This window comes from Anolis sagrei, chromosome 4 (assembly GCF_037176765.1).
Source record: "Anolis sagrei isolate rAnoSag1 chromosome 4, rAnoSag1.mat, whole genome shotgun sequence".
NCBI classification, from domain to species: Eukaryota; Metazoa; Chordata; class Lepidosauria; order Squamata; family Dactyloidae; genus Anolis; species Anolis sagrei.
In genome coordinates, this window is record NC_090024.1 from 74,007,138 (window position 1) to 74,014,084 (window position 6,947).

The 6,947-nt window shown below is 37.8% G+C and overlaps 1 long non-coding RNA gene across 1 annotated transcript; it reads right to left on the bottom strand.

Annotated features, from left to right (window-relative positions):
- Positions 1-673: 673 nt before the first annotated feature.
- On the bottom strand, positions 674-3,681 carry LOC137096931 (uncharacterized). The gene is made up of 2 exons (XR_010909813.1): positions 2,994-3,681; positions 674-836 (listed from the first exon to the last, which is right to left on the bottom strand). It is a non-coding gene; the product is annotated as an uncharacterized lncRNA (long non-coding RNA).
- Between the last annotated feature and the right edge of the window lie 3,266 nt (positions 3,682-6,947).

Below are 6,947 nucleotides of genomic sequence, written 5' to 3' on the forward strand. Positions count from 1 at the left end.
CTATTTGTAAAAGAGACTTTCTCATAGCCTTTTGTGAAGTAGATGAAACACAGTATTGTCAGTACTGCACTATTGCCAGATATGATCACTGTTAGATGAGAGCAAGGAAGCAGAACAGAGTTCAAAGCCCTGGCACAGTGTATGCCTGTCACAATTTATTCCAGGTCAGGAATACAGATCACACCTTCTACATGTGTTACAAATGGTTTTCTTGACTCTAGTTTTAGCTACAGAAGAGGTGCTGGCAAGCCAAGCCTCATACCAGCAGTATGCAAGGCCAGCATCCTTTACTGTCTTCTCCCCTCTCTTCGTTTTTACATTTCAGACCAAAGCCTTTGACACCCTTTGGCTTGACTGTTTGCTTTTTAGTTGACCCCCAAACAATGTGAAATCTAAGTGCATGATACATATTCTACCATCCATTGTTCATCATCTTTTTTCTTTTTTTCCTCCTGCCACATAATTTTATTTTGGATCAAAAATTCAGTTATAAACGCTAGAGGACAGGGACCCATCTTTTTTGCTTCATGGCTATGATGTTAAATAGTAACCATAATATGGCACTAATATTGGACAATGCAAAAAATGCTGTCCTCCAGATGTTTTTTTTAGTTTCCATCACTCCTGATTTTCTGAGATACTCTCAATAATAATACTGAAACATAGAACAATGTGCCAGAGCAACGGTTTTATATATGAAACTAGAATGCATCAATAGAAGAATTATCTGGATGAACCAAGCCTTTACTTCTGGATGGGCAAGTTGACTGAAAGAATTCTTGATGGCCTTCAATTCATGTTGTACAGGTTGCTCCTTCTATCCAGAACAATGAGACCTGTAGATAAAACCAATGAAGGTTGAAGCTCCCATGACATGAGGACTGAGACCAACATGCACAGATTCATTATGTTCTCTAAACATGCTTTGATGCCTAATTTTCAGAGGAGCCCAATGATAATGAAGTTCACAACTAACTTGCCCTTGCTACAGAGATCTTGTCACAGAACTTTTATTCTGTTGTTTCTAATACATTGTTAGCCATCTTGAGTCTCATTAAAGTGGGACATGAATGAATAACTGAATGAATGAATATGTTCACAAACCCACTTGGAAAATTTCACCATAGGACCAAATCACATCAACCACAATATTAGAGATACTTTTATTGGGCATCTCTAATGTGATATATGACATCCTCTATCAAGTATGCCCTTCAGCACTCTGCACTGAGCAAAAAGGTCAGTGTGTGTAACATAGACTGAATAGGCATAAATCTGACCATAGGAATTATAATACACAAAAACCAGTTGCAAAACACTGAAATCTTAATGGACATTCCAGCTCAAACCTCAGAATGGCAATCCTTGAACAGGATATTTTGTTTGTGTGTATTTTCCCGCAGAATATGCATTTGTACGTATTTTCAATTTGGAGAAATATACCACCTACTTTGAAAAACTTCTGTTTCCAAAAAATACCTAGTTTCACTTTGGGTATTTGTTTAAGGCAAATACCCAAAGACTGACATTAAAAATTGGAATGGAACAAATAAGGGAAGTAAATACAAGTAATTATGCACAGTGTTCCACATTCATGTTGAAATCATGGTTAGTATATGAAGGAATAGATGAGGTTCCTTCATCCCTTGTATATTTCATAAAAGATTGAAGGTTCTTTCTGTTATGCCTATCAATCTGTGTGTAACACGTTTTTCTATAAGCTGCTATTTTGGTCATCTGGGTCTAAAGTTTGGAAACAGGTATCTCACTTATTAGTCAGATAAACATCAGCGTTTTCATTTAGGAACCTCTTAAGCTATGAAGCTATTACAGAAAAATACATTTGTAGCTTTATAACTAATGTTTATCTATCCCACATACGTTTAACAGGTTTGGGTACAAACTTCTTGGAGTTACAGCTTAAATACATGGTCTAGGTACATTTCATACATACATTTCACCATACTGCCGTACAAACAAGGAATTTGACCTCTTTCAATAGTTTTCCTCAAAGACATACAGCATAAATCCAAGTTCTAATTCTGTTTATACACTGGTGTGTCTGACTATTACTGAATCAAAATATTGATAATACTGCTTTCCACTCTAGATTTTCAGATGTTTTCAGCTATTGTCTTTTGCAGCAGCAGAAAACCTAGATAATTTTTTGTTTTAGTCATTTCACTGCTCAAGAATCAATGGTCACTAACATTTGAATGTGGTTTCCTTCTTGGAAACCTTTTCTCTGTTCTGAGACTGAAGGTGGCTTGCAAATTATTAAAACAATACATATTAAAATATCACTATTTTTAAATATACAGTTAAACAATCTATAAAATAAGAACTATATAAAATTAATTAAAAGACAGAACATAAGACATTAAACTATTCCAAAAGGCTGTTGGAGAAAAACCTTCCCTAGTTGGCAGAAGTATAGTATTCTATAGAATTAATGCAGTTTGACACTACTTTAATTGTCATGGCTTAGTACTATGGAATCATGGGGATTGTAGATTTAGCAGGTCTTCACTGTTCACTGTCAAAGCACATTGCTGCCCCACCAAACTCCAACTCCCATGATTCTGTAACATTGAGCTATGCCAGTTAAAGTAGTGTCAAACTGCATTAACTCCTCCCCCGGCTCTTCTGCTCGATGAGAGCCACAAAATGGCTGTCTAACTTCCTGGTTCTACAAAATAGCTGCTCACACACCAACCCTTCAAGGTAGATCACATACCAATTTTCCCAGGTAGCTCAGATCTGTTACAAACCTCAACCATATTGTTCATACGCTTGAACAGAATAGGAAAGCTGAATAGTTTTTGTAAAAGAAAGTGCAGGTGTCATGGAGAAACAAGTGCAGATATTTTCCTCTTTCTTCCCTCTCCTTTTCATTGCTTCTCATGGCTGTTTCCCATCACAAATAGGATATAAAGAGAAAAACTGAGTATATCTGTACCACACTTACTTTCACGGGCAGTTTAAAAACTTACTTGCTGCCTATGGTTGATTTAATCACCACCAGCCAGATTAATGGTTGTTTATCTCCCCAATCTGATTTCTGCCAGCTGATTTCCTCATGCTTATCTTCACCTTCCATTCTCCAGTGGGGTTACAGTTTCACCATAGTGGTGTCGATGAAGAATGATCACAAAGAAGGAAAATGCTTGTTTAAATTAAAAATGACACAAAAATCTTGCTTTTTTGTTTGTGATCCACATTATTTTTGTTAGCAGTGGTTGAAAACTAATACACAGGCCTTGTTCTGTCCATTAAAGACAGGTGCCGCCAATACAGATGGTGTTAGACACTGCAGCAGCCTTACTGAAATATTGTTACGGCAAAATACTACATCACCAAGTTCTGGATTTTCATGCTTGTCTGTACATTCCAACAGCCAACTACCATATAAAAGCTGAACACCGTGAGTAAAATTGAAACTGTCCACAACATTATTTGTAATACATAGTATGAATATGAGGAATTGTGACCTGATCCTACAAAGCTGATCAAGCCACTCATACATGCTCATCAGGACTGCTGGACCAGTCTGCCCATGCTCAAACAAGAAGCCCCATGTTTTCAGATTATGGGTGAAAGAAAAGGACTTACCCGTTAGCCTGGTCCTCATTAACCATATCCATATAAAGTAATTAGAACTTCTTTATCATTAGTTTTAAGGACCTCTTCACATGTACCTTATTTTTGGTGGCTTGGTATTATTTTTGGACTTCAGTCATGGAGCCTGATGGCCCCATCACATGCCGGATAACTACTTCCAGTTTGGCTCTGGGGCTGAAGTGCTGCCACTGCCAAAAAAAAATGGCAACATCAGACAATGGCAGGCTCCCTGTGTTTCTATAAGGAAAGATGGGTCAAGCTGTCAAAAAAGGGCTTCCCCCAACTGATGAGGAAGGGGGGAACCTATGACAGAACAGGGTGTGAGGTGACAGGTCCTCACAGGGCTTGCGCAACCGCCAGTGGGATGTGGCGATCTGGGACATCTTTGGTGGCATGTGTGATAAGGTCATAAATTTCTAATTCTGAACTGTGTCATGACACATTTATGTGCTAGCTGCTATGTAGTAGTTGTGTCGCATGAACATTATGAGAAAACTCTGTGCCTATGTGAAATAAGCAATAAATCATATACTTTTAAAGAATACAAATGAAAGGTTTGCATAAGATACGTTGTGTCCCCACACATTTCATTATTACAATTTATGTACATGTCTTACAAGGGGTAGGTTTAAACCTCAGTTCACTAGTAAAACTGAACTTCTGTGTCATGAAATTATGCATGTCTAAAAATGTGTCATCAACATGAAAAGTTTGGAAAACTCTGCTCGAATTCTTTCACCCTAAAGATGTAGAAATTGGAAAGTTTTGGTAAATTCCTTTTACAAATTAAACTATTGAGAAATGAAACTGTTGTCGCTTCTAACATATTATTTTAGCAGATGGCAACAATCTGTATCCTAATCCCAAATCCTCACAGCAGATCCTATGAAAGATGACAAATTATGTATTTGGCAATTCTTCTTTTGGCCAAGTGATCTACTAGTGAAGTTCCTTGTTGAGAACTGTAAAACAGAGATCCAGCTCATTTTTTTCCTCACAGAACTACAAAGTGGTAAAGAAATGTCCCAGTGGTAAAAAGCTAGTTCATGTTTTGCCTCTTTCAACAACTACTCTCCTCGGAGAGTGAGGGATATTCTTTAGAAACTCAGCAAAACAGATGCATTACTGAATCAGATGTACCACATAATAAGTATATTAGTTGTGCTTCTAAGTAAACTTAAAATGCAGAAAGGGAAAGGTAGATAAACATTCTCCTCCTAGAGATTTTAAATCTAGAGTAGAAACATTAGTGTTTTCTAGGAAAGCTTTTCCCTGGAAATACTTTGGGGAAATCGGCCAGGATATTAAAACATCCAGAGAAGATTGTAATTCTGTACAGCATGTGCATATTCTCATGCACGAACTATTTTTAACATCCGCTATGGTATACTCCTCCACCAGCACTTGTGTCTTTTAATGACTATCTCAGCATTAAAATATACATTTTTCTTTTTTCAAGTTTTGAATGTTTTAGAAGAAAGCCTGTCCAAATCTACCTGTCTGTGTTCCTATCTGTGGTAAAACAACATCTGTGTATAAAACTTGCATATTAAAGTCCAATTTCATTTGGCAAGCTGTGCCATGTTCTACAACATTTGTCAATGAAAATAGGTACATATGTTTTATTGTAAGAGAGGGAGTATTTTATCATGCAGATTACTAAGAAAACATGTGCTAACTGCTTAGATAGAGCCCAATAACTGGCGTACTTTATTAAACAATTTTAGAATGTTACAACTTTACAATATTTATCTCATTGCTATATAAAGCATGTGTCTTCATATTTTAAAAATGTAACAGCCATGCATTGTCTACTCAGAAGTGAATTCTATTTACTTTAATTGGACCTGTATAGTATGGGATTCTGACCCAAATCAATAGATTTTTTCCCCAACATCATATCAATCAGCTTCTGCACACAGCCTGGTTCGAACATGCCTGTTGTCTACAATGCTATGAATATGTTGGATGAAATGGATGCCTAAAAATGTTCCCAAGAATGCTTTGAGCTTTTTTAAGGCTGGTGGACTTATAAAGTTCTTCCAAAGAGGGTAGAGGACAACCAATGATTTTCTGAGCAGTAATTGTGAGCGGCTTCCTATCTGCCACTGTACTGTTTGTTGGGACTTGGGTGCGAGTCACCAACCATCACTGTCACTCTCGGTGAGGACTCAGCAGGCCTGCATGTCCCACGCAAACACCTTTCAAGCACTCCACAGCTCAGCAGCCGAATTAAGCAATGAACAGCTTTATTGCAGTTGTAAAGTCATTTACACTATATACAGGGTGAGGCAGCATAACTTCCTTTTTTCAAAACGTTTTTCAAAACCCATTGTATGAATCAGAATTTTTTTTATATAATGCAGGTGCATACCTAAAGTTTTGTTTTACGTAGTTTTGAAGATCAAATTAGGTAGGTGATGTCCCTCATTCTCCATACACCGAGTAAACCGATTTCTGGCGTTTGTCATTACTCTTGCCAGCATAGCAGGCGTTATGTTGGCAATTTCTTCCTGTATGTTGGTCTTCAAATCTTGTAGGGTTCTTGGATGGTTCACATAAACATGGGATTTAAAAAAAAAAACCATAGAAAAAAATCACAAGGGGCCAAATCTGGAGAGCGGGCCGGCCACTCCAAATCCGCTTGAAAAGTAGGCCTCAATAGCAAAAGCACGCTCCTCACTGTTCCAACGCATGATGGTGATTGAACTGTGTCAGGACAAAACTTTATACTCCCACCTCTCGAACGAGACCACTAGCACTCCTTTACGTCTTCTACCGACTGAATGGCGCGCATTTTAAAAAAGGAAGTTATGCTGCCTCACCCTGTACAAAGTAAGCCCATCAATCTCTCACTGCTCCAGTCAATCAGTAGCTCAGCAAACAGTTCAAAAAATAAGTCAATTCCATTCAGCATGCATTTCCATAATGGCGATTGAGTGAAACTTTTATCAGTAAAAAACACGCCCAGTAAATTCCTAAGTGATGACACAATGTCTGTTTACATCAGAAGAAGCAGGAAACATTTACGAAGTCCTTTCTAGGAACTAGCCACTCTCTCAGTAGCCTTAACTCCATCCTTGCTGGATGACTTTGCATACATACACATTGCTAGCTTTCAACACACAATTTAAATTTCCCATTATTCACACCGTTCTGACACTGTTACCAAACCATTCGCAAATGCAGTAAGTTAGAAACTCTTTATAGCGCAGTAGTAGAAAGTCATCAACAGTTTTTCATTCAGTTGTTGGTTCCTTAGAAGTCTCAGATAGTACAGTATCTTCTGGGCCTTCTTAACCAGCACTGCCATATGCGTGCCCCAG